Source organism: Gorilla gorilla, chromosome 3 (genome assembly GCF_029281585.2).
Source record: "Gorilla gorilla gorilla isolate KB3781 chromosome 3, NHGRI_mGorGor1-v2.1_pri, whole genome shotgun sequence".
Classification (NCBI taxonomy): domain Eukaryota; kingdom Metazoa; phylum Chordata; class Mammalia; order Primates; family Hominidae; genus Gorilla; species Gorilla gorilla.
The window spans coordinates 140,134,848-140,160,308 of NC_073227.2; the positions used below are offsets into that span (position 1 = coordinate 140,134,848).

The 25,461-nt window shown below is 37.2% G+C and overlaps 1 long non-coding RNA gene across 1 annotated transcript in view; it reads right to left on the minus strand.

The window, feature by feature from the left end:
* Positions 1-13,516, minus strand: part of LOC129533041 (uncharacterized) — a 33,737-nt gene extending 20,221 nt beyond the window's left edge. The window contains exon 1 of the long non-coding RNA XR_008679053.2: positions 13,393-13,516. This is a non-coding gene — a long non-coding RNA (uncharacterized lncRNA). The remainder of the gene's footprint in view (positions 1-13,392) is intronic.
* Positions 13,517-25,461: the final 11,945 nt, after the last annotated feature.

Consider the following 25,461-nt stretch of genomic DNA (forward strand, 5'->3'; position numbering starts at 1 on the left):
GCATAAGTATTTAAGAATCAGGGGCCATAGTGTATATAACTGTCCTTTGAAACAGGTGTACGCATACACATAAATGGAGAAAAAAGAGAGAGAGACAGAGACAGAGAATGAAAATAAATGGAAAATCAATGTGGTAAACTGGTACAACATAGGTGAATCTGGGTAAATAGCATACGGGTGTTCTTTGCATTATTTTGTATTTTTCTGTATGTTTACAATTATTTCCAAGTGAATAACTTTTAAAAATAAAATAAACGTTTTTTAAAAACGTGGAAACAACCAAAACTACTGTGTCTGTAAGTAGTGACAATTGGAAAAAAAAATGTTTAATTTCAACAAGAAATTCCTGCTTGCGAAAATCACTTTACTACAACAAACCACTAGAGTCTACAGACATTTAACATGCAATATTCCTTTCAAGCTTAAGCACTGTAGTTAAAATGGATCCTCTTGCTTCATATTGCCTAGCACTTTCTTTTTATACATGCAAAAGCATACACGAATATATAAAAATATAGTTTTCCATGTGGTACTTTTTAAATACTCTTTCTCTCCTCCCTTTATCTCTCCTTCCCTTCCTCCCCATTCTAGCTCTATCAACTCTGTCTCTCCCTTTCATTCCGCCTAAGTCTGGAATTTTGAATTTAATTTTTGGTCTTAAAAACACTTACAGAGGCATATTTCTTGATGTCCTCAGTGAAGATTTGAAGGGGAATGTTCTTCAGGTGGTCCTTTTCTGTGGCTAGATTTATGTACCTAATATAATAATAAATTAAATCTAATAATAAATCTAATAATAAATTAGATTTATCTAATAAATAAAATAAATCTAATAAATTAGATTTAATAATAATGCCAGAGTAGCATAAATTAGCTAAGAGCTTATTATTGAATCAATCTTTGTTGCTAATATTTTTAGTATGCCTTATGTTATTTTTTAAAATGTACGACTAGACTAAGCAAGATCAAATTGTGGATTGGGAAAATGCACAGAATATTTCAGGAAAATAAGACATGTCCCAGAAAATAACAGATTGCTCTGTAATAAAATATATGGGCAGCAGAACCAATCTCATTCTCATGCACTCCTGCCTGGATTGGAAGGCCTACCATCTTTCGGGGTTCAAGAGTAGAAAGTAGCAGCTGCTTTGAGAATCACTCAGTAGAGTAACCTACATTTATGAAAATTTTTTCTTTCATTATTTTTTAATTTTTATTTTAATGGAGAGATGGAGTCTCACTACTGGCCAGGATGGTCTTGAACTCCTGGCCTAGAGCAATCATCCTGCCTCAGCCTCTGGAGTAGCTGGGATTACAGGCACAAGCCACCATTCCTGGCTTGGAAATTTACTATATGTCTTAAGAATAGGCTGGGCATGGTGGCTCACACCTGTAATCCCAGCACTTTGGGAGGCCAAGGTGGGTGGGTTGCTTGAGCCCAGGAGTTTGAGACCAACTTTGGCAAGATGGTCTAACTCTTCTTCTACAAAATGATACAAAAAATTAGCTAGGCATAATGGTGTACACCTGTAATCCGGAGGCTGACGTGAGAGGATCACCTGAGCCCAGGGATGTTGAGGCTGCAGTGAGCCATGATCCTGCTACTGCCCTCCAGCTTGGGCAACCGAGTGAGACTCTGTCTCAAAAATAAATAAAAGAATAATGTTATCTCCCATCTATAGTGGGGAGAGAAGAGAAAGATGAGAGTGGTAATCAGCACTTCCTCAAAAATAAAAATTAAAAAAATATGCAGGTAAATGAGAGAACATTATTTACAAGGCAGCCAGGATAAATTGTTTGAGGATAGTCTAAAAATTTCTATTATAAAACGGGGAATGTGAATAGAGATTTGCATTTTTATCACAAGTTAAATATTTAAAATACGTATACTGACAGAATAAAATGCCTTTCTAGGAAAGAGCACCAGCATTCCTTCAGTTCTGAAGAACTACAATTTTTAAAAATGGGAGAAAAAGTTAAACTACATAAAATATTTGTAACAACATATTAGGACTGTCATTCTAGATAAAAATGTCGGCAGCTGGTTGTTATGATGTGGGTACATGTGTAAATTGTACCTTCCTCATAACTGGGCCTTGATGGGCCCTGCTCTTTCACGGGCAGTATTACAGTGAGGGGAAATAGATCTCAGAGTGGAAGACAGGTTGGTTTGGAAGTTAAACACTTAATTATAACTATGTGATGCAAGCTATGTCATCACAGGCAAGTCACTTAACTGCTCTGAGCTCCGGTTTCCACAACTGAAAAGCGGGTTAATTAAACCTCCAATTGTTCTTATAGCTTGAAGTGCTATTCAAATATAAAGAATATTATTTTTCAGGTTAAATCAGACTTAAGAAATTTGGCATTTGGATGGAACACTCTTGGCCAAGAAACAATACATTTTTTAGAGAAAAAAACCACAATATTTTATTTCTTTACAAGATAAATAAATTGCAATAGGTTAATTGGTTCCTAGAAAACTTACTCTTCATTGCTACAATTCTCTGATTGAGATCAATTCACCTGTTTCTTACTAATGATTAATATTTTCTCCACTATTTCACTGCAGTGTTCCATATCCAAATTGAGAATATGTTAAGGCTCATTTGTAAGGACTTATAAACCTCTAGCTTTTTTTTTTTAAAAAAGTAGCAAATTGCATATAGCATACAATTGTCCATTAGTGACATTTAGTACATTCACAATATTTTGAAACCAGCTATACATTCTAGTTTCAGAACATTTTCATTACCGCTAAAGCACACACTATGCCTGTTAAGCAGTCACTCACCCCTCATTCCCCGCTGCCCTCAGCACCTGTACCACATTTTGTTTATCTGTTCATCAGCTGATGAACATTTGTTTGTTTCCACTTCTTGGCAATTATATATTAATACAATACTGCTATAAACATTTGTGCCAAAGTTTTGTGTAGATGTTATGTTTTTTATTTTTATTCAGTCTATACTTAGGAATAAATTGCCAAGTCAAATGGTAATTCTGTGTTTAACTTATTATGGAACCATCAAACTTTTCCACAGGGTCTGCCACATTTTATATATCCACTAGCAACAGCTCTCCCACTCCCAATTGCCACTGCCCACTGCCCCCAATCTGCATACCTATATGGATACAGTGTCTTATTACTCAGGCCAAACTGTAGAAGAGTAATAACAGCAAATAGCAAAAGAACTAGTTGCCAGGCATTGTTGTAATTGCCTTTTACATATCCATATGGCTTTATAGCCAATATGACATTTGTAAACCTGGTTTCCACATTTCCTCCATCATTAAAGAAAGTTTTCTTAGAAACCTTCTAATCAAAGGCTTCTCTTTGATTGAAAGGTATTTAAACTGCTTGCTTTCACCTGCAACATGGAGAAGGCATTAAGCAATAGAAACTATCACCTTTACGGAAATCTGTCATGGAAAACAAGATATGCAGGGAATGACACAAACATGTATTTGTTCCCAGTAAGCTTTGGAAATGCTTTCCTTAAGTAAGTAGGTGAATTATAGAATTTAGTAGATTAAGAACTTGGAAACATTTTAGTTGTTTCAATTTTATGATGATGCATGAGATTTTGGTGGAGTGGAGTGAGGAGGAAAGAAGAGTGTTGAGTGCATACGTTGAACCCTTGCTGTGTAATGACACTTGGTGTGTGGTTGCTCAGAGCAGGAGATACATGTTGCATGATCCCTGTGAACCTGAACCCGATGTCAACGAAAGGATATGCAGGGTAGGAAGCCACATTACCCATCCTCATACCAGACTAAGAATGTGTATTGGAAAACTAGCCTACGCTCTATTAATCAAACTATTCTTTTAGATTGTTATCTCTCTATGGATACCAAATATGATGGTCTGCTACATAACAATTCAGGCAACCCAGTATTGGTGATGTCATTAATTTTATTTGTATGTATATACTTTTTTTTAAGATGGGGTCTTGCTATGTTGCTCAGACTGGTCTCAAACTCCTAACCTCAAGTGATCCTCCCACCTCGCCTCCCAAAATGCTAGGATTATAAACATAAGACACTGCACCAGGTCTATTTGTATCATTAAATACTATTTATTTGGGAAATCAGTTTAGGAGTATAAAAGCATTTTTTCAAGCTTAAATGGACTATTGAATAATACTCAGTGAAGAATGATCTATTCTAGAAGTTTAAAAACACAGATAAGACTGGGCATAATGGAAGGAGGATGTTGGAGAGGGAGGCCTAGAGCCTTGTTCCCTCAACTCTCCACAGCCCCTGCACACTCACTCCCCAAGTACTCAAAGAGCACTGTCGAAAAACAACTGACCAAAGCCGAAGAAAATTGTTCTAATGGTTCCACAATTTAATGACTATTTACACATATCTGCACATAAAAACCTCTTTGGGGAAAGTACAAAGCATATAAGTGTCATAGAGGAGGTCAAAAGTGAGTTACTGGCTTAATAGACATCATATTATAATGTTTTGCATTTCAAGAAAGTTCAGAGAATATTTTAATTACATTTTCTACCTGTCCTACACACTATGAAGTTGACTGTGTTCTTTCATAGCTAACTCCTATAAACACAGGGCCAAGCTGGGGTCTTACCAGAAGGTGGCCACGAAATTCACCATGGGCCAGCCCAACAGAAGGCACCCCTTGGCACAGGTGTGGCCTTTCCCAACTTTGTCCGCACAGTCAGCTGCACACAGCTTGTTCAGAGGTATTTTATTTTTTACCAGAAAAATTTCTATACCTAGAAAGACAATCAAACAAGATCTCTGTTTGTTTCTTAAATATTGTAGGAGCAGCTCTGCTCATGGGAAGACACCAGTTCTCCCTGCTCCAGGGCAAAGCATGCCTCTCATTCATCTCTATTACTGGACACACGCCATGGAATAGCCAGATGGGCATTTGCAAAGTGTGTCCTGAGAGAAGCCTGGCCACACACTTTATGGAGGGTAGAAAACAGCTGTGGACCATACTTTATCTTATAAAGATACTGCTTTTTTATATAACCATTAATTCATTTATTATCTATGTCTTGCTTCAAAAAATTTAGGTTCTGAACAAAAATTTAAAAGTACACGGTTTTTAAAAGTATTTATAAAATTTGTACTTAGACTAAAAAATATAACCTTGGATTACAGGGATGTAAAATACATTTTAACTTTGATTTTTGTAATACTTTCTAGCCTTTAAAGCATAGGTTATTTTAAATTTCCTTTCTTAAGATTTTGTTCACACCACTTTTTTATATATTCTGATTAAAACTGAAAAACTATAGCCTACAGACTGAATCTAACTTAGAAAACAAAACCAAACAAATCCCAACCAGAGGCCAGCAGTTCTTCTGTATAAGTCATGGACATGCTTCCCATTTATCTATGGAGAGTAAGAAGGTGATCAACTTCGTCAGCAGTGAAATTGCTTTTTGACCATTTCTGCCTAATCCACCTTAGCCCTCTAACATAGAAACCACCATATCTCCTGGGTTAATTTACAAATTTAATGCTCAGGTGGACCTGCGTTTTAAATAGTTAGAAGCCTGATGAAGGATTCACAGGCACTGTGGGCACAGCACTCGGGGACTTCCCACTAGTCAGAAGTACTTGTGGAAACACTAAAGCTACAACAAGATCAAAGACATCTCATGTGGAAATCTCCCTGTGACTTCATTCATTCATGGGACACTTAACGTTAAAACTCTTCAATGGAATTTATGAAATGGAAATAACTTTGCTGGAAGCACACATGAAGAATAATCTAGATGCAAAGCTTAGGGCACATTGATTATAAGAATACAGGATAGAAAAGTGTCTTGTGATAAAAGGGGGCATCTTTCTATATTTTTTAACATTTTTTACCCTATGTTTGTGTAATTGAAGATTTTTATGAAACAATAAATTATCAGATAAAATTATTTTTCCAGGTAGCAGCTCTAAAGGTACTAATCAAACTAAAAATGTATGTTCTACTCAGAATACAGACACACACTTGCTTGTTTTTACAGATTTTTAAATTTTCTAATGTAGGTATCTATCTGCACAAATACCTAACATTCTGTATGGAAACTTCCATATATATTGACCTGAATAACTTATTTGAGTACTTTTCCCTTTAGTTCAATAAAGTGCTAAGATTATCCACTTCCTTGAAACCAAACCAAGGAGTTATCAAAGTCCAGAACATAGTTTCCATTCTCCTACAATATTTATTAAGCATCTACCATGTGCTAATCACTCTTCTAAGTATTTTATGCACATTATTTTATTTACTCCTCAAATAGCTACATGAAATAGTCGCTATTAGCCCCATTTTATAGATGAAGAAACTCATGGAGAGGTTAAGTAAATTGCCCACATTGTAATACAGACGACCTAACTTGCAAGCCTATCCTCAAAATTACTTAACATCTGCGGGTGTTGACCCACCTTCTAAAGCTCTTGCATGGAAGAATAGTCCCTTCATCATTCTTGCCCTCGCCCTTCTTTTCCCCAGAGTCATCAGGTTTGCTGATGGAATTGTTCTTTGAGAGTGAGGGGATAAATCTTATGACATTATATCAACAAAGCTAGATACCTTGGAAATGTTTTAAATGTATTACAACATAGCTTTGTGTTCAGACGGATTCTTGTAGGGTCCCTCTGTTTCTTTAATCACTGACAGTGTTATACTATTTCAATAGAAATGAGAAAGTATGAATCTAACATAAACTGGCTCATAGGAGGAGGAGGAAGATGAGGAAGCATAGGAGTAGCAGCAAAAGAAGGGAAAGAGGAAGAAGAAGTAAGAGAAGAGGGAGAAAAAAGGGGGAGAGGAGGAAGAAGTAAGAGAAGAGGGAGAAAAAAGGGGGAGAGGAGGAAGAGAAGAAGTAGGATGAAAGAGGAGAAAGAAGAAGAAAAAGGAGAAGGAGGAGGATGAGGAGGAGATCTACCTGTCTTTATACTGGAGTAGAAGCCCCAGTGAACCACGAAAATTTACAGGATTCTAAGGATATTTCCCCAGTTCTAAGATAGAGATGTTCCCTCGGATGCTTCTGAGTAAGGGTCGTGGCATATTCCATAAGTATCTGTTTGTAATTCCATTGATAATAAGTCAATAGTCATCTTCATTTTTGACCTAAACAAAATTCATTTTTCATTCTCTATTTTTTAAATAAGATGGCAGTGGTGGCTAAAGAGGGTGTGAGCTAAGTACAGCCTCTTTCTTTTTGTAAGTTCTTCATGGACCTCCACTAGTATTAATACCTTAATATTTATAAAGCACATTCTGTCTTTATGTCCTTTGTAGGGACATGGATGAAATTGGAAATCATCATTCTCAGTAAACTATCGCAAGAACAAAAAACCAAACACCGAATATTCTCACTCATAGGTGGGAATTGAACAAGGAGAACACATGGACACAGGAAGGGGAACATCACACTCTGGGGACTTGTGGGGTTGGGGGAGAGGGGAGGGATAGCATTGGGAGCTATACCTAATGCTAGATGACGAGTTAGTGGGTGCAGCGCACCAGCATGGCACATGTATACATATGTAACTAACCTGCACATTGTGCACATGTACCCTAAAACTTAAAGTATAATAATAATAAATAAAAAAAGAAAAAAATAAATAAAAAATAAAAGTCATAATTTTATTGGAAAAACAACTTTCTATTTATCATTCTAATGAATATAAACAGTAATCATGAAGTCCTCATCTGATTTTAATATTTGAGAGCAGAATTTTCTAACGTAAAAATTATGGTAAAAACTTGTACAAGGTGGTAGCATTCAGTGCTGATAGCCACTTTCTAAAAAATCTGTTTTCTCTATCTCAAAGACTTTGGGCTTACAAACCAATTTCAGATGTTTTAGATGACTTACACTTTCTAATAATCCCAATGAATGTAAAATGTATATAAAAATGATCTTTCAGGAACAGCATATCTTAAACAAGGATATTATTAAATAACTTTATATATATTTCATCACATCATGAAAACATTTGCGTGGATACAAAGAACTATCTCAAAGCAGTATTCAAAAAATGAAAAATGTTGCACATGTGTGTAATAATGAGCCAAGGAAAATAAAAATTCAGCTCTTAAATATATGAAATTTTCTAGCAGAAAGGGAACGTTGTCTTTACAGGAAATGTCTTTAGCAAAATACTACGGGTTCTATAAAACCCATTAACGGGTTATCAGTGTCTAGGACATAAATGGCTTCTGGTAAGAAAATTAAGGTCTACTCTCCCTGAATACTATCATAATTACAAAGGTTAAGAAAAAAGAAATAAAGTAAAACATGTGTCCCTTAAAAATCAAGCATGAGTGGTCACAAGGTCCTAAGAAGCAGAGAATGAGAACTCCAGTTGCTTGTTTATCTCTCAGGCTGAGCGTGGTTGGTTACAATGAGCGGTAGCAGGAAGAGCACAGCCTTGGACTCCAGTCCAAGGAACTCCAGTCTCTCCTGCAATTTCCCAGTGTTTGACCTTGGGCCACTTACTGTTCCTTTCTCAGCCTCCATTTTCATATCTAAAACCTGGAGATGATAATACCTGCCTTGGAAGACACTTTGGAAAACTAGGTGAGCCCTCGGTGATGTTTCTAGTATGGTCCTGTGAATCTCTCCAGTAAATTTTAGTTTCCTATATGTACTTACTTGGGTTAAATACAGAGAATGGTAACTAATCTAAAAATATTTCTCAATAGTAACTTATTCTCTATCAGTGGCTCTTTCAGGGCACTTCACTTGGACCTCACGCCCAGACCTAGATAATCTTCTGTGCTCTTTATGACCTCACCAGCTTGACAGTTACATATTTAGGCAATTGCACTCATCCAAAATATATTTTATTATCTTCATTTTTGTCTCTGACTTTTTTCATAGCTGGACTTCTCATTCATTTCTCCAGTCACTGTGCAATCTGCTCCATTTTTTACTGCATACCAAGCAGATGCAAGTTGGTCTTTTACTCACGGCAAGAGAAAGGTTGATTTTGCTGGTAAGAGAAAAACCAAATAGTTGTGGCATCTTCTATAAAATCCAAAAGAAAAGAAATAAAGAATAGAGGCAGGAGCACTACATGTTGGGTAACAGCCTGTGTTTTGAAATAAACAGATCGAATTTCAAATGTGAACTCCACTAACTAATAACGTGGTGACCTGGGGGAAGCATTAGACCTCTGAGCCTCAAGGCCTTCTGTAAAACACGGAAAATAGCCCCGTCTCAATCTCACAAGAGCAGCTGTAAGGATTAGACAAGATTGGGCACATAAAGTCCTTAGCATAAGACCTGACACATAATCTGCCCCTGATAAATCATACCTATCATTACTGTCACCCTGGTTAAATATGGCATTTAAAAAAATTATCACTTGATCTTGCATATCTTATCTATGACACAGACTAATTGGAAACCAGGATGAGGGCAGCAGAGAAAAGGTGTTTCTTTCTTCCTTTTTTTTTTCCACCCTGGTGATTACAAAGCTTTGTGATGAGATTTAATGTGTTGAAATATTATTTGTTTTCATGATATTTTATAAATATTGAAAACAGAAATGTAGCAGGTAAACAGATGGCCATCCATTCAGTTCTTTCCATCTCCCTGATGTCAGATATTTATTAAGAAATCACCATTTTTCTAGTATTGCATTTGTGTTCCGTGTGGAGAGGAAAGTACATGCAGTTGGTTCTGCCTCCAACATAGATTCTAAATCTGCCTTCTGCATCATTCGTGTCTAATGTTGCTTCCAACATAGAGCCATTGTCATCATTTTTCAGAACGATTGCCTCCCTAACTAGTCTCCCTGCTTCCACTTTTCCTTGCCCTCCAATCCGTTATCTACCAACAGCCAGAACAATATACGAAAAATATTTACCGGATTTGGTCATTCCCCTACTGACCCTTCAGAATAATATTCCAACCCCTCACTATGCCCTATGAAGACCTGTGTGACCACTCTCGTGTCTGACATCACGTCTCCAGGCATTTGTTTCCAGTCACATCAGCCTTCCTGGAGCCCCTCCCTCCAAAGGACCAAGCTGCACCCACCATAAGCCTGTTGTCCCCTCAGCCTAGAAGGTTCAGCCACCTGGTCTAGGAATGCTGCTGCTTCTCATCCCAGAGCTCAGGTTTAAATGTCATCACCTCACAGAGGCCCTCTTGGATGACACCTCTCTAACCCTGTGACATCTTCTCCACATGGTACCCTATCTGTCTTCTTCTTAGAATCACTATTCACAATCTGCAATTTCCCCTCTCTTAGTTTTATCATCTGTCATTAAGTCCCAGGCAAAAGGGACCCTGCCTGTCACATTCTTGATGATATTCTCTACAGGGGTGCTGCACACAACAGGACCTCCAGGAATACCTGTTGAGTAAATGAAGGATCAAGGCATTTGCAAAAGCAGAAGAAAAAATTATATTTTCATATAGTAAGGATTAATTAAAATGCAATTTGTTAGTAAAAATGCATCTTATGATAATCAGGAGAGCATGTCGTGTATATGTACTTGCTATTAGACACAAGCAACAAATCATTAAACAGAAAGAGGTGCCACTTCTGCCTCCTCCAGCCTCTTTTGAGTTCTACAGAGCCATAGATTGGCAGGGTACAATTGGCACCCTTCTCACTGTGGGTGTCCATCTCAGAAAAAGAGCTTTTCCTGCAACACATTGCACACAACAAAACAAAGCGTCAGTAGTCAAACATATGATAGAGTTTTATGCCAAATTTCAAGGGTGATACAATGCTAAAAATTATGGTCAATCTGTCATTGCTGGCAGGAGCCACAAGGAAAGCATGAAAAGAAATACCGCCACACCCTAGGAACAAACCCAGCCCCGAGTGACAGCTCGCAAGGAAGGGGGACCTCAGTACACAACCTCAAGTAAATGAATTTACCCCAAAATTTGATTGAGCTCATCAGAAGCAATTTCTTCTGGAGAGCCTCCAATAAGAAATGCAGCCCTGACAACACCTTGATCAGTCTTATGGGACCCCAATCAGAGGACCCAGTCAAGCCCACATAATCTTGTGATGTACACAACTGCAACATAATACATTCTTGTTGCTTTAAGCAACTAAATGTATGGTAATTGGTTATAATGGCTAAAAAACAAATATAGATTGTGATACTTGAAAGTGAGGTGCTACTGTAATAAACACTTAAAATGCAGAAGGAACATTGGAATCAGCAGTAAGTGGACATTGGAAGAATTTTGAGGAGCATGATGGAAAAAACTATCTAGATTGTCTTGAACAGACTGCTAGCAAAAATATGGACATTAAAGACTCTGCCAGTAAGCGTTCAGAAGATACTGAGGAGTATTATAGGGAAAAATCTAACTTGCCTTAGAGACTACTTACATCACCCCAAACAAACAACTGTTGGTGGAAATACGGATTTTAAAGGCACTGCTGCTGAGGGCTCAGAAGAAACATGTTATTGAAAAGTGGAGAGGGGAGATCCTTGTTATAAGCAGGCAAAACACTTAGTAAAATAGTGCCCTCTAGTTATGTGGAAAGTGGACTTTTTAAATGATGAACTTGGATCTTTAGGTGAAGAGATTTTCAAGCAGATAGTTGAAAGAAGTGGCTTTTTGTTTTTTCTTGCTACTTACAGTAACATGTGAGAAGAGAAAGATAAGTTGAAAGAGAAATTGTTAAACAAAAGATAACCCAAACTTGTTCAATGAAAGAGAACCCACACTTGATGAGTTGGGAGATTCTCACCCTATACAGATGCCAAAGACAGCAAAATTAAGAGGATGCTTCAGAAAATGTGGCATAAAAAATACAGAGTGTGATTGTACAATCTGTTACTAAACCTTCATAAAGATCAAATGATGATAGTACTCAGGCACAGAAAAAGCTCTTTGAAGAGATTAAGGATGTGGGTCATAGATCCCCTCAATATAGCCAGAAGGACTCAAAAAGCTTAGGGGCCTTGTCTTGCAGCCATCTAGGCAGCAGATAAAAATACAAAGGGATTATGTCAGAAAACTTGGTACACATAACTTCTAGCTAATGAAGTGATCAGTAGGAATGGTAACCATGGAGACCCATAAAGTTCTTGAGAATTTTATATTAGCAGAAGCACCATCAGGTTGGCTTGAAAAAGACAGAAAGAGTACAGAATAACAGAAGGCTGTCAGACTCATAAATCCTATTGGCAGAAAACAGACAGACAAAACTCCTCAGCTGCAAACAAGTGCTACTTTTCATGAGCATGTAAACATGACACAGAAAGCAGTGCCCAAAGTCCGGAGGGAAAACCAAGGACCCAGAGGGTGGAGCCAAGAGCCACAGAGGATTATGTTTGAAGTATCCCTGGAGAGACTTCTAAAGTTAATAATATAATATACACTATGCCTTGCATATGTAATATATGTCAAAAGACTATTAAAACAATTTAAATTACCAGGTCTCTAATCTGGCAAAATGTCAATGATAGTAATAAAATAGAACATATAATCTGGAAAAATAGTATCTTCATAGGGTTATAATGAGACTTAAAATGAAGTAAGCTATGAAAAGCATTCTTAAACTGTAAAGCTCTCCATAAATATTTATTACTAGTTAATTCTGAATAAAAGTCACAGATATGTCATCCTTAGAGATAGGGTTTCACTGTATTTTTAAAAATATAATCACATTTCCCTAATGTTTTAAACCAATTTATATTTTTTAGAAGTATCTTTCCACTGAATCACCTAACATTTACTCTACCTAAGCCCTATGTTGCACTGTGCAAAAAAAGACTCAGATGGATCTGATATTTTTTGCATACCAAGCATTTACTAATAAAAATAAAAACAAGCACACAGACACAAGACATCCTAACATATACAAAACAAAATTATATAGAGGTTTGCAAACAAGTAATTAAAATTTGGCTCCTCATCAGCATGAAAATTTAGGTAACTGAGGATCCTGGAAAATTCACTCCCATCTTACTGAAATAAATATTGAAATTTTGGTAAAATAATTACTAAAGAACACCAAATAATACTGGAAACATCAAAAACTTGCTAAACTGAACAAAGTGCTTAAATATTATTTGGTTGAGCTATAATCAAGCTCCAACAGTACTCTGTGGTCATAATAGGCAATACCAGCTAGATTGAATAGAGCATAAAGACTCTTAAAAATAGGGCAGACATTTTCATAGACCTACAGAAAATTGTCTCCTATAGAGCCAAGAAAGTATCTTCCCTGAGAATACAAAGACACCTCTCTTGAGCTCAGCAGCACTAAATCTCATGAACATGACTAACTCCACGAAACCAGTTCTAAAGTTAAGAATAAGTTCATATGTTTTAGAGGAAACAAGACACAAAACTTTTTTGATGATCAAAAATTATATATTAAAAGAATATCTTGTGCAATGATGCTTTAAATGACCACCTTTTTGATTGATGTGAACATCCTTCATTCTTCCATTCTTGGTATTGAAAATCAGTCATGTCTGCGGCACCTTGCAGAGCACTACAGGCAAATCTTTGAAGCCCGAGGATTCCTCAGTAGTCAGAATCACTCACCATTATGATGTCAAGGTTCTAAGGCTCATCTAATAACTGACAAACTGACATACTTCTTTCCCAGATTGCGCTCATCTTTTAACTTTTTAAATCTAAGCTTTTTATTGTTAGATAATTGTATAATAGATTCACATGTGGTTGCAAGAAATAATACAGAAAGATTCCATTAACCTTTCATCCAGTTTCCTTTAATGATAATATCTTCCAAATCTATAGTACAATAACATAACCAGGATATTAACATTGATGCAATCAAGATAATAGACATTTCCATTACCACAAAGATCTTCTATATTTCCCTTTTACAGCCACACCAACTTCCTTCCCATCTCCACCACGTTTAATCCCTGGCAACCACTAATCTGTTCTCCATTTCTATAATTATGTCTTTTCATTAACGTTATGTAAACAATCATATGGTACATTTGCAGATTTTTTTTCATTTGGCATAATTGGAGATTCATGCAGATTTTTGCAGATATTTATAGCTCATCTATTTGTCTCACTTAGTAGTATTCTATGGTATGGTTGTACTTCAGTTTGTTTAACCACTCACCTGTTGAAGGACTTCTGGTTTGTTTCCAGGTTGAGGTTATAACAAATAAATCCTCTATAAACATTTGTGTACAGGTTTTTGAATCAACGTAAGCCTTCATTTCTCTGGAATAAATGCCCAGGAATGTGATTTCTGGGTAGTAGTCTCATGTTTAATTTTTAAAGAAACGATCGGTTTTCCAGAGTGTCTGTATCACTTCACAATTCCACCAGCACTATATGAGTGATCCACTTTCCCCATGTCCACACCGGTATTTGGTGTCACTGTTCATGCTAGCTGTGCTAACAGGTGTGTAGCGATATCTCACTGTGGACTTAACTTGAATTTCCCTGATGGTTAATTATGCTGAACTTCTTTTCATGTGTTGATTTTTCATCTGTATATCTTCTTCAGTATTATAGAACTTACAGTATTCTGCTAAAAACATTTTATATAAAAACAGCATTGCCTTTCCACTAGAAGACTGACCTTTTCACAGAGGAGGGGGTGGCTGCACAAATAGGTGAAATGCCTGGAAGCCAAGCAACCATGAAATAACATGGGGACTCAAATCCAGCTGATGTAGGAGGTCACAAGCCCAGGGCAGTGAGGCCACCTCAGTCTTCTCATGTGGAGAGTCTCCTTCCTTTGGCATCCTTGTAGGACTGAAATTTGATCTTACTAATAAAGTTTATGGTTTCCCTTACAGTTCCTTAAATACTTATTTGAATATGTATTTTTCATTCCCCTCTAGACTCTGAAAACTTGAAGGAAAGAGGCTATATCGGATTTATTATTTAATTCTCACACACTTTGGCACTTTAGGGACATCTGAAAAACTTTGTTGAATGAATAAATTGTTTTATTCCATGGATGGGGACAAGAAAGTCTCTATTTTGTTTACTTCATTCATTTAACAAATAGTATTTGAACCTGTAGCAGGAGAAAGGCACTTGGTTAGATCTGGGTGGCAGGGAACAAAAAGGAGCCAGGTCAAACTTTCACAAAAACTAGATTTAAATGAGAAAGGTAAACATTTACCGAATACTCACATCAATAACTGTTTAACATCAAACTTTGGTAAATACTGCAAATAAAAATGAAAGAGTGAGGCACAAGATATAAAGAGGGAGTGATACCTTATTTAGATTATGGAGAGGCAGGCAAGGAAGGCCTCTTTGAAGAGCTCATTTGAAATAAGCTTTAAAAAAATAATTTGGAATTGACTGGGGTGGGGTGGTGGATAGGGAAAAAGAGAGAAGACAGGTGGGAGGAGAAAATGTGTTGAGAGGAGAAATTTCATAATTTAATGAAGAAGGGATATAATTTGATTATACCAAGTTTCAGAGACATAAAATAGTTTGCAGAATTGGAGACACCAACTGAAAGTACAGGAAAGTGAAAAAATTCTAGAGTGGTAGGTAGGTAGAGGCCAAAAATGCAAATCCCATTAGTCCATTTAGACCTTGTTAAGGCCTTTTATCCTAAAAACAAACTGGCATAGAAACGGCTTCTAGATAGTGGCCTCAACAGACATCTAACAGCTTTTAAAGGGACAGTACTAGTTTGGGACCAGCCTGACTTTTAGAATCTTGAAATTTCATTGGTAACACTTTCTGGCCTCCCATGAAACATCTGTCAGAACATATTCAAGGTAAGAAATGTAGGCTGACTTACCTCTGTACCTTTCCTAATTCCCGAATTATCTCAGGGTGACTCTTCCTCTCCCTGCTCCTCTGTTACACAGAGTTAGAGACCTCTCTCCTTCTAGAACTAGTCACTGGCAACCAAATCTTATATGCATTATAATTACTTGTGGGAGTTTTTATGCACCCGCCCCCAACTGCACTCCAGAGGTGCTGATTTATCAAATACAAAAAAACCCTGTATTTTTAAAAAGCTTTTCAGGTGATTCTTACATGTAACCAGTATTGTGAATGATGTTTTTAGGCATATATTGAAAAAAATGTGATGTTCTGATAACATCTTCTCATAGTGAAGCAAAGGAGAGAAAACATTTCCTTAGACAGATGAAGGGAGCTTGCTGGGTGCAGTGGCTTACACCTGTAATCCCAGCACTTTGGGAGGCTGAGGCAGGTGGATCACTTGAGGTCAAGAGTTCGAGACCAGCCTGGCCAACATGGTGAAACGCCATCTCCACAAAACATATACAAAAATTAGCCGGGTGTGGTGTTGCACACCTGTAATCCCAACTACTCAGGAGGCTGAGGCAGGAAAATCTCCTGAACCTGGGAGGTAGAGGTTGCAGTGAGCCAAGATTGTGCCACTGCACTCCAGCTTGGGCGGCAGAGTAAGTTAGACTTGGTCTCAGAAAAAAAAAAAAAAAAAAGGTGAATGGAGCTTTCCTTAGTCATGTAATAATTATTTTTACATGTAATAGCTAAAGTTCAATCTCTTCCAAAATATAATTGTTCAGAGAATTCTGGGAAGACTAGGAAGCACCAGAAATTTGTCTCCCACCAAAAATCTACACCTCCCCGCAATTGTTATAAGCCCCTGGCCCTCAGGCTGAAGTTAATTCCAGGGGATATAAAGTACCACTGGTCTTTCCCCATACCCCTTCATTTTTCTGTTTTTTCCGCCTTTGGGAGCCAGACAATATAGACTAGGACATTCAAAAACAACTGCAAAATGGGGAAAATGAGAAAGTGAACACTTATGCCCAGGGAAAAATACAGGCTCAGAAAATACCTCAGAAGACCTTAAATTTATACTTCAGGCTGATCCTTGTTATAGAAACAACCTAAAACAATTTTTAAAAATACACAAAAACAATAACAGAAAACAGCAAAACCTGAAGAAGGGAGAGAATCTGATTTCCAGGATTCTCACGTTACATTCAAATGGCCAGTTTTCCCCAAAAAGGTGTACAAGAAAACAAGAAAGCACTGTCATTCAAAGGAAAAAAATTGTTCAATAGAACCTGTTCTCTGAAGTAGGCCTAATGGCAAATCTATTAGAAAAAGATTTTAAAACAATTGCCTAAAAGATGCTCAAAGAACTAAAGGAGGATGTGGAGAAAGCCAAGAAAACAGTGCATGAACAATATGGAAATATTAATAAAGAGATAGAAAACCTAAAAAGAAACTAACAATTCTGGAGCTGAAAAGTACACTAACTGAACAGAAAGGTTCATTAGGTGGGTTCAGAGGCAGATTTGAGCAGGAAGAAGAAAGAATCAGCAAATGTAAAGAAAAGACAGTGAAAAACATCAAGTCTAAGGAATATAAAGAAAAGAGATTAAATAAAAGTTTTTTAATTTTTATTTATTTATTTATTTTTTTGAGAGAAAGTCTTGCTCTTGTCACCCAGGCTGGAGTGCAATGGTACGATCTTGGCTCACTGAAACCTCCGCCTCCTGGGTTCAAGCGATTCTCCTGCCTCAGCCTCCCGAGTAGCTAGGATTACAGGCACCTGCCACTACACCTGGCTAATTTTTAGTAGAGACAGGGTTTCACCATGTTGGCCAGGCTGGTCTCCAACTCCCGACCTCAGGCGATCTGCCCGCCTCGGCCTACCAAAATGCTGGGATTACAGGCGTAAGCCACTGCACCCAGCCGTTCAAGTTTTGTCATAGAACTACAGCAATTCAGTTTCATCTTTAGGTTCTACTTATAATTCTAGTTCTCTTGCTATTTCCACCACATATGTGCTTACTTCCTCCACTGAAGTCTTGCACACTTCACACTCATGCATGAGGGATGGAATCAACTTCTTACAAACTCCTGTTAATGTTTATATTTTGACCTCCTCCCAGAAATCATAAATGTTCTTAATGACATCTAGGATGGTGAGTCCTTTCCAGAAGGTTTTCAGTTTGCTTTGCTCAGATCCATCAGAAGGATCACTATCTATGACAGCTATATCCTTAAAAAATGTATTCTTAAATAATATCCACGTGCCACAGTATGGATGCTGTGTTAGCAGGCACAAAAACAACTCTAATCTCCTTGCACATTTCCATTAGAGCTCTTGGGTGACCAGGTGTATTATCAGTAAGCAGTAACATTTTGAAAGCAATCTTTTTTTTTTTTTCCGAGCATTAGTTCTCAGCAGTGGGCTTAAAATGCCATGCTATAAACAGATGTGCTGACATTCAGACTTTGTTGTTCCATTTCTAGTGCGCAGAGTAGATTTGGCATCATTCTTGAGGGCCCTAGGATGTTCTGAATGGTAAACGAGCATTGGCTTCGACTTAAAGCCACCAGCTGCATCAAACCCTAACAAGAAAGTCAGCTTGTCCTGTGAAGATTGGAAGCCAGGCATTGACTTCTACTCTGTAGCTATGAAAGTCCTAGATGGCATGTTCTTCCAATATAAAGGCTGTTTGATCTACATTGAAGAATTTGTTGTTTAGTGTGGCCACCATCTTCAGTGATCTTATTTAGATCTTCAGGATCACTTGATGCAGCTTTTATTTACACCAGCATTTGCTGCTTCATGTTGCCCTTTCATGTTATGGAGATGCTTCTTCACTTTAACCTCATCAACCAACCTCTGCTAGCTTCCAACTTCTTTTCTTCAGCTTCTTCACCTCTCTCAGGTTTAAGAGAATTGAAGAGAGTTAGGCCTTGCTCTGGAATAGGCTTTGGCTTAAGGGAATGCTGTGGCTGGTTTGATCTTCCATCCAGACCACTAGAACTTTCTCCATATTGGAATAAGGCTGTTTTGCTTTCTTATCATTCATGTGTTCACTAGATTAGCACTTTTACTGTCCTTTAAGAATCTTTACTCTGCATTCACAACTTGGCTAACTGTTGCAAGACTCTTCAGTCTTCCTGGCTTTTGACATGCTTTCCTCACTAAACTTAATCATTTGTACCTTTTGATTTAAAGTGAAAGACATGCAACACTTTCACTTGAACACTTAGAGGTGATTAAGTTCATCATCTTAAGTTCACAGGACACCAAAATAATCACAATAGTAACATCAGAGATCACTGATCACAAAAATGAGTATCATCATAATGAAGAAGTGTGAAATATTGTGAGAATTGCCAAAATGTGACAGAGACACAAAGTGACTGTGTGTCGTTAGTAAAAAAAACACTGATAGATTTGCTCTATGCAGGGTTCCCACAAAGCTTCGATTTGTGAAAAATGCAGTATCTGTGTGTGTGATAAAATGCACAACAAAACAAGGTATGCCTGTATTAATTTATGTTTTGGGGCACACAGTGTATACAAATATGATTTTAAGACATCAACCAAAAGGAGTAGGGACGAACCTGTAAGGGAGCACAGATGTGGATGTTATTGAGGTGAAGCTGGTAAAAATTCCAATTAGATTGGCATAACTTTAGGATGTCAGATGTAATCCCCATGGTAGCCACAAAGAAAAATCGCTATAAAATAGTAAAAATGGAAATGAGAAAGAAATGTAAACGTTTTAATATAAAATATCAAGTGAACACAAAAGAAGACAGTAATGCAGAAAATTATTGACAAAAAAATACAAACCATATAGAAAACAAGTAGCAAACTGTTAGAAGTCCCTTTGTTGTTAGTAATTACTTTAAATGTAAATGCATTAAACACTCCAATTAAAGGATTGGCCAAATGGATTAAAAACTATAATCCAAATATATGTTACATGCAGGAGGCTCACTTTATTTTTTTTTAATTTTAAAATTTTTGATGAGATATGGGATCTCACTATGTTGCCCAGGCTGGACTCGAACTCCTGGGCTCAAATGGTCCTCCTGCTTCAGCCTCCCCGGGTTGCTATCACTACAGGCATATACTACTGTGCCTGACATTGAGATTCACTTTAGATACAAAGGCACAAATAGATGGAATGTGAAAGAATGAAAAAAAGATGTTCCATGCAAACAGTAACCAGAAGCGAGAAGAGATGGCTATACAAATATTTTTTTAAAAGAAGCTTTAAATCAGAAAAGACAAGAACAAGAGACAAAGGAGGAGACAAAGAAGGACATTGCACACTTAGAGGGCTCAACCCAGCAAGAAGTTGTAACAAGTATAAACATGCATGCATCTAAAAACAGTCAATTAAAATATATAAAGCAAAAACTGAAAATTGAATGGATAATCAGTTCTACAATAATAGTTGGAGATTTTAATATCCCATTGTCAATAATGAATAGGACAACCACACAAAAAATAGGTAGGAAATAGTGAACTTAAACAACACATGAATCAGCTATATCTATCAGACAAAATTATGATTACAAAAAGAAGCATGGTGGTTACCAGGGGCTGGAGGGAGGGGAGAATGAGGGGTTATTGTTTAATGGTAATAGCATTTCCATTTTACAAGATGAAAAAGGTTATGGAGATGGATGGTGGTGATGGTTGCCCAACATTATGAATGTATTTAATACTACTGATTGTACACTTAAAATAATATGATGGCAAATTTATGTTATGTAAAAAACAATTTAAAAAACTAGAAAAAAATGAGAAAAAAGCCAATAAAAATTATTCTTGTTATTTATTTTAATTTGATAGATGAGCTCTTAATAGAATAACAGTCACAGAGTCTGTGTCTCAGTCAGCTCAAGCCACCATAACCAAATCCCATAGACTGGGTTACTTAAAAAACAAAAGTTTATTTCTCACAGAAAAAATTATTTCTCACAGGAGGTTTGAAGTCCAAGATCAAGGTGCTGGCATTTTCAGTTTCTGGTAGGGGCTCTCTTTCTGGCTTGTAGACAGCCACTTTTTAACTATATTTTTACATGGCAGGGAGAGAGAGAGGTGAGGGCGTCAATATACGAATTTAGGGGGACACAATTCAGTCCATAGCAGTCTCTCATTTATTTCTTTAAACTGAATTTTCACCCTAAAAATCAAATAGAAGAGATAGTACAAGGTGATGCTATGCCAGTAATACCAACATTTAAGCACATCACGAAGACAAAACTACACTATTTCCTCTTTCTCTCTTTCTCTCTCTTTCTCCCTCTCTCTCTTTCTTTTCTTTTTTATTTTCTTAATTCTATTTTTTTCTCTTAAAATTTTTAATCGATGATGAAATGTCTGTATAGAAAAGGAGGTTGTATACTGTTAAGAGCATGAGCTCTGGAATCAAACTACTACCTGGTTTTGAACCTCTGATCATTACTCACTACCTATGTGACACTGGGAAAACCAGTTATACTATTAAAGACTCCATGTCCTCATCTGCAAGACAGAGATGATGATAAGTTACCTCATAGGGTTGTTATGAATTTTAAATAATACCATAGAAAACTTTCTATGGTACCCAACATAGTAATCTCTCAGCTAATGTCAATTATGCTTATGGGAAGACTTTACATTTCAAAATAGCAAGCAATATTACAGATATTCTTCCATGACCAAAGAGAAGGCAGAGAGAAAAGGTAGTAAAGTCGAGCAACTACAGGTGGCCAAGCTCTCTGCCAGGTAGTTCATGTACATCATTTGCATTTCCTCGAAGTAGCCTTATGAGATAAGTATTTTCATTTTTACAGATGGAGAAACTGAGGCTCCATCAGTTAAGTAACCAAGAGCCACATACCGAACAATTCAGAGAGCCCAGTGTGTCTGATTCCAAAGTCACATGGTGTTTCCACAACGAAACAATGTTTCCTCCCAGATGTGTGTTGGCTCGGGGGGCAGGACTATATTTTAAAGCACATCGCATTTAGGCAGGCTCCTAAATTATTTAGCTGGCATGTACATGCGAATATCGTCATCATCCTTCAGCATTTGTATTTGGTGCTCATACTCCACTCAATCTCTCCTCCCCAAAATGGCTGGTTCTGGAACCCCTAAGCACTTGGCAGCATGTTACCAACTCTCAGACAGGAAGTTTTCATTCTCTTCCACAGTTGATAGTAGATGCCTGAGACTTTAAGGAGCCACACCGCGGGCTTGAGACGCTGGGAGTCGCAGTCAGGACTGCGAAAGAACTCTAAGTGATGATTCACCTCCTGAGGTCTACTTGCTCACATCTCTATGGCAGACACCGGGCTGCGAACTGTGGCTCCCTTTTGACTAAACCTTTTCACTCCCTGCTTAGCCTGGTCTCTATCCTGTGTCACTGTCACTGTGAGTAGTTTCCCTTCTAATTCTGGCCATCTGGACCTCTACTTCCCAGTTCCTGATTTTTGCCTCCACAAAGTGAAGGATGCCCAGGCCCTGAGAGCAAGCACGTACTCCACTGCCCTTTGCTGCCCTCTGCTGACCATAACTGGAAATGATGGTTACTCTTTCAGGCCCTGTCTCAAGGCAGGTACTACAGTGAGAAGAACGAAGCCTGGAACACAAAATTTTGAGGGTGAGCCCCCAAACTAACTAAATTAGATAAATAATATTTTAATGCAATATTTTTAAAAGTCAAAATAACTGTAAAAAATACATGATGAACAAAATATGTAAATGCACCCTAAATCATACTCCTAGCTTCTGTGTACACAAGCCATGGCATCTGTCTTTTTATTAAAGGGAAAGTCCTAGTATCACAGTAGAAAACCATGCTACCAGTATTGATCACCTTTTTTCCATCATTCACATAGATTTTTAAAACTCACAAAATTTAGGAGAAATAAACAGCAAAAATGAGAAGGTCCAAGTGGAGCAGATACACTAGGTGACTCCTGAAGAAAGTAGGTAATTAAGAGAACAGAAGAAAAATTGATCTTTTAACAAATATTAACATCTTCATAGTTAAGAAGCAAATGAATGGGTGGCTAGAATCAAGCACAGTAAAAAATGTTTATGTTTTATGTTTAATTTCTTGGATATTAAAGATACAGGCTAAATGAATAATTTAATAAGAAGGCTTGAAGATTGAGTTTATGGACTCCTTTTTGATCTTGTCACTTGGAACATTCATCGTTCAGTATTAATGAACTAGATTACATTTTCTCCCCTTAATAGGTAGACTCATGCTATTTGATCCATCAATAAGGGGTAATTTAATAATCAGGATAATGAAAATGCTATTTCAATTTGTAGAGTCAACAAATCAACGAAACTGGAAGACAATAATAACTATAAAAGAGAATCTAACTAGTATTAAAATTGATAATGGAAAAAAAACAAAAGTCTGAATGTTAAGGTAGCAGAGAGATGTGGCCAGCAATGTCAGACACAAATTCTCGTACCTTCTATAGCAAGGAATCAACATACTAAAATTGATGTAACAAAATATAGAGTTTGAACATATTCTTTAAAATTATAAAGATAACCACCAGAAGAAAATAATATGACTAGAAAAACTCAGTAGATGGATAAAGAAATACGAACTAAGTTTCTCATCTTTCAATAGATGTGACCTAAAGTTGAAAAACAAACAAACAAAATAGGAATATTAACATATGCTTAAAGGTATGGTGATAACCACTAACAGAACAAAATATGTTTGAAAATAAGGAGCTAGATTAGAAGTGGGGAGTGGGGGAATGAAGACAGGTGGATAATTTACTCTTCATTTGGTACCATTCTGTACTGTTTGATTTTATTAACTTATGAGTATATTAATTTTACACCATAAAAGTTAAAAAAATGAAAACAAAACTTTCTGCAGCTGCAGCTCTTGGCACTATTTCTTTCCCCAGCTGCAGTCACTCTCCTCATACTCATGGTCAGGTCCAATTGAGACAGGAAGAAATTAAAGGGCAACAGAAAAAGTACCTGTCCTGAAGTTCAGGATTTCTGGGGTCTTCCTTCAATTTACTGTGTTCTGTCTTTACAGGGGCCTAATTATTTGGAATACTAAGTTTTGACTATTTCAATCCATCAGATCTAGAATCTCCTTAAAGCTTTGCTAAACTTTGACATCATTCTCTTATTTCTTGAGAAGAGTAAGCTTGACTCCCTGGCTCTTTCTGTGATCCTTGAGTTTTAACTTTTTTTTTTTTTTAATTTTGACTATGGTTAACTATTGGTCAGCTGGGACCAACCTGACCTGCCTAGGAAGGAATGAAAAGCCTATGGAATAGTGGTGACAATTACTATTATCTGAATAAATAAAATGTGATATATTATTAAATTAAAATAGTTAGTGCTAAGGGAGTAGAGTGATGGTCACTACTCCATTCCTCATGTTTCCACAAAGGAGAGACTTCACGCTCCTAGAGAGAACGCACCTGAAGGTATTTGGGAATAGAGGTTTAATCTAGGCTAATCACAGTCTTGCACTGAAGTGCTAAAAGCATGAAATGCAAGACATGAAGAAATCAGAACATCTAAATTTTCTAAGAAGGAATAATGTCTCAAATGCCATTCACTGAGAAAGTAGGTAATATACATGGGGAGTTTGCCAGAAGCATTGCCACCACACCTACCACCACCACCACCACACACACACACACACACATTAAACATGTGGAAGCATAATTGTTGATGGGCAGTTTCTGCTCAGTGTGTATAGATTTACAGCCTGTGAACTCTTGACACTGGCACAGCTGACTGGCCCTCCCTGGAACAGAAACCCAGCTGTTTTCAGGTCCTTCTGTCTACAACACAGGTACCATTAAGTTATCTGCCATGCTCTTTGGGTGGCAACAGCCGTGTCAAAAAAGATTACACCATTCACTTAATTTGGGGACCATAATTTTGCTTGTAATAACTTACATAGTGGAGCTGCAGTTTCTTTTGTGATTAGTTACCCCTTGGAGAGCTGAACTAGTTAGAAATTTGAATTAATTTTGAAGAGACTGAAGAAGCTGTAACCATTCCTATGAAAGACGGCCCAGGTTACAGCTGAATTTATAGGAACCCAGAGATCAGTGTAAGACCCTCTGGCTCAGAATGAGCCAATTGTATAGAATTGGGAATGAAGGAATTTGACCTTAATTTCTATGGGCTTTTCATTTGCAAGGGAATTTAGTTTGGAGGGTTAAAAAATGAGAAGAGTTTCATATTGTTCAACTTCAGAATATTTTTATGTTGTTGATCTGGTCTTGGCATTCATTTCATGAATACATTCATGAATGTATACATGAATATAAAATGAATACATTCATTCATTCTGGACATGACTGAGCATAATCAGTAATAGGAAATAGAGTGGGGAATACATTTTCTGCTTAGGGTGCTGCATGCAGTTCTGTCTGACTCATGTTGCTAGAGACTTTTGTTGGCAAAAAGCGATATGCCCATTGGGGCAGCTCTGGAGGGAATTAGTGTGGAAAGAAGGAGGGTTTAGGAAAGTGAGAACACAATGGCCCTGTGAGCAAGCAACTTCCCTGCTGAGAGGAACAGCCCACCCTGGCTTACTTCCAAGTTGCTTAAGTCCAGTGGGTTATGACATTGTTTCCCAGCCTTCCTTCATATGTATGTGGCCTTCGTGTCTGCATATCGCTCACACTAATACTGATATAATATTTTTCCTTAAATATTGTGTATACTTTTAAAATCTTTCGCTCAATTTTTTACTCATGATAA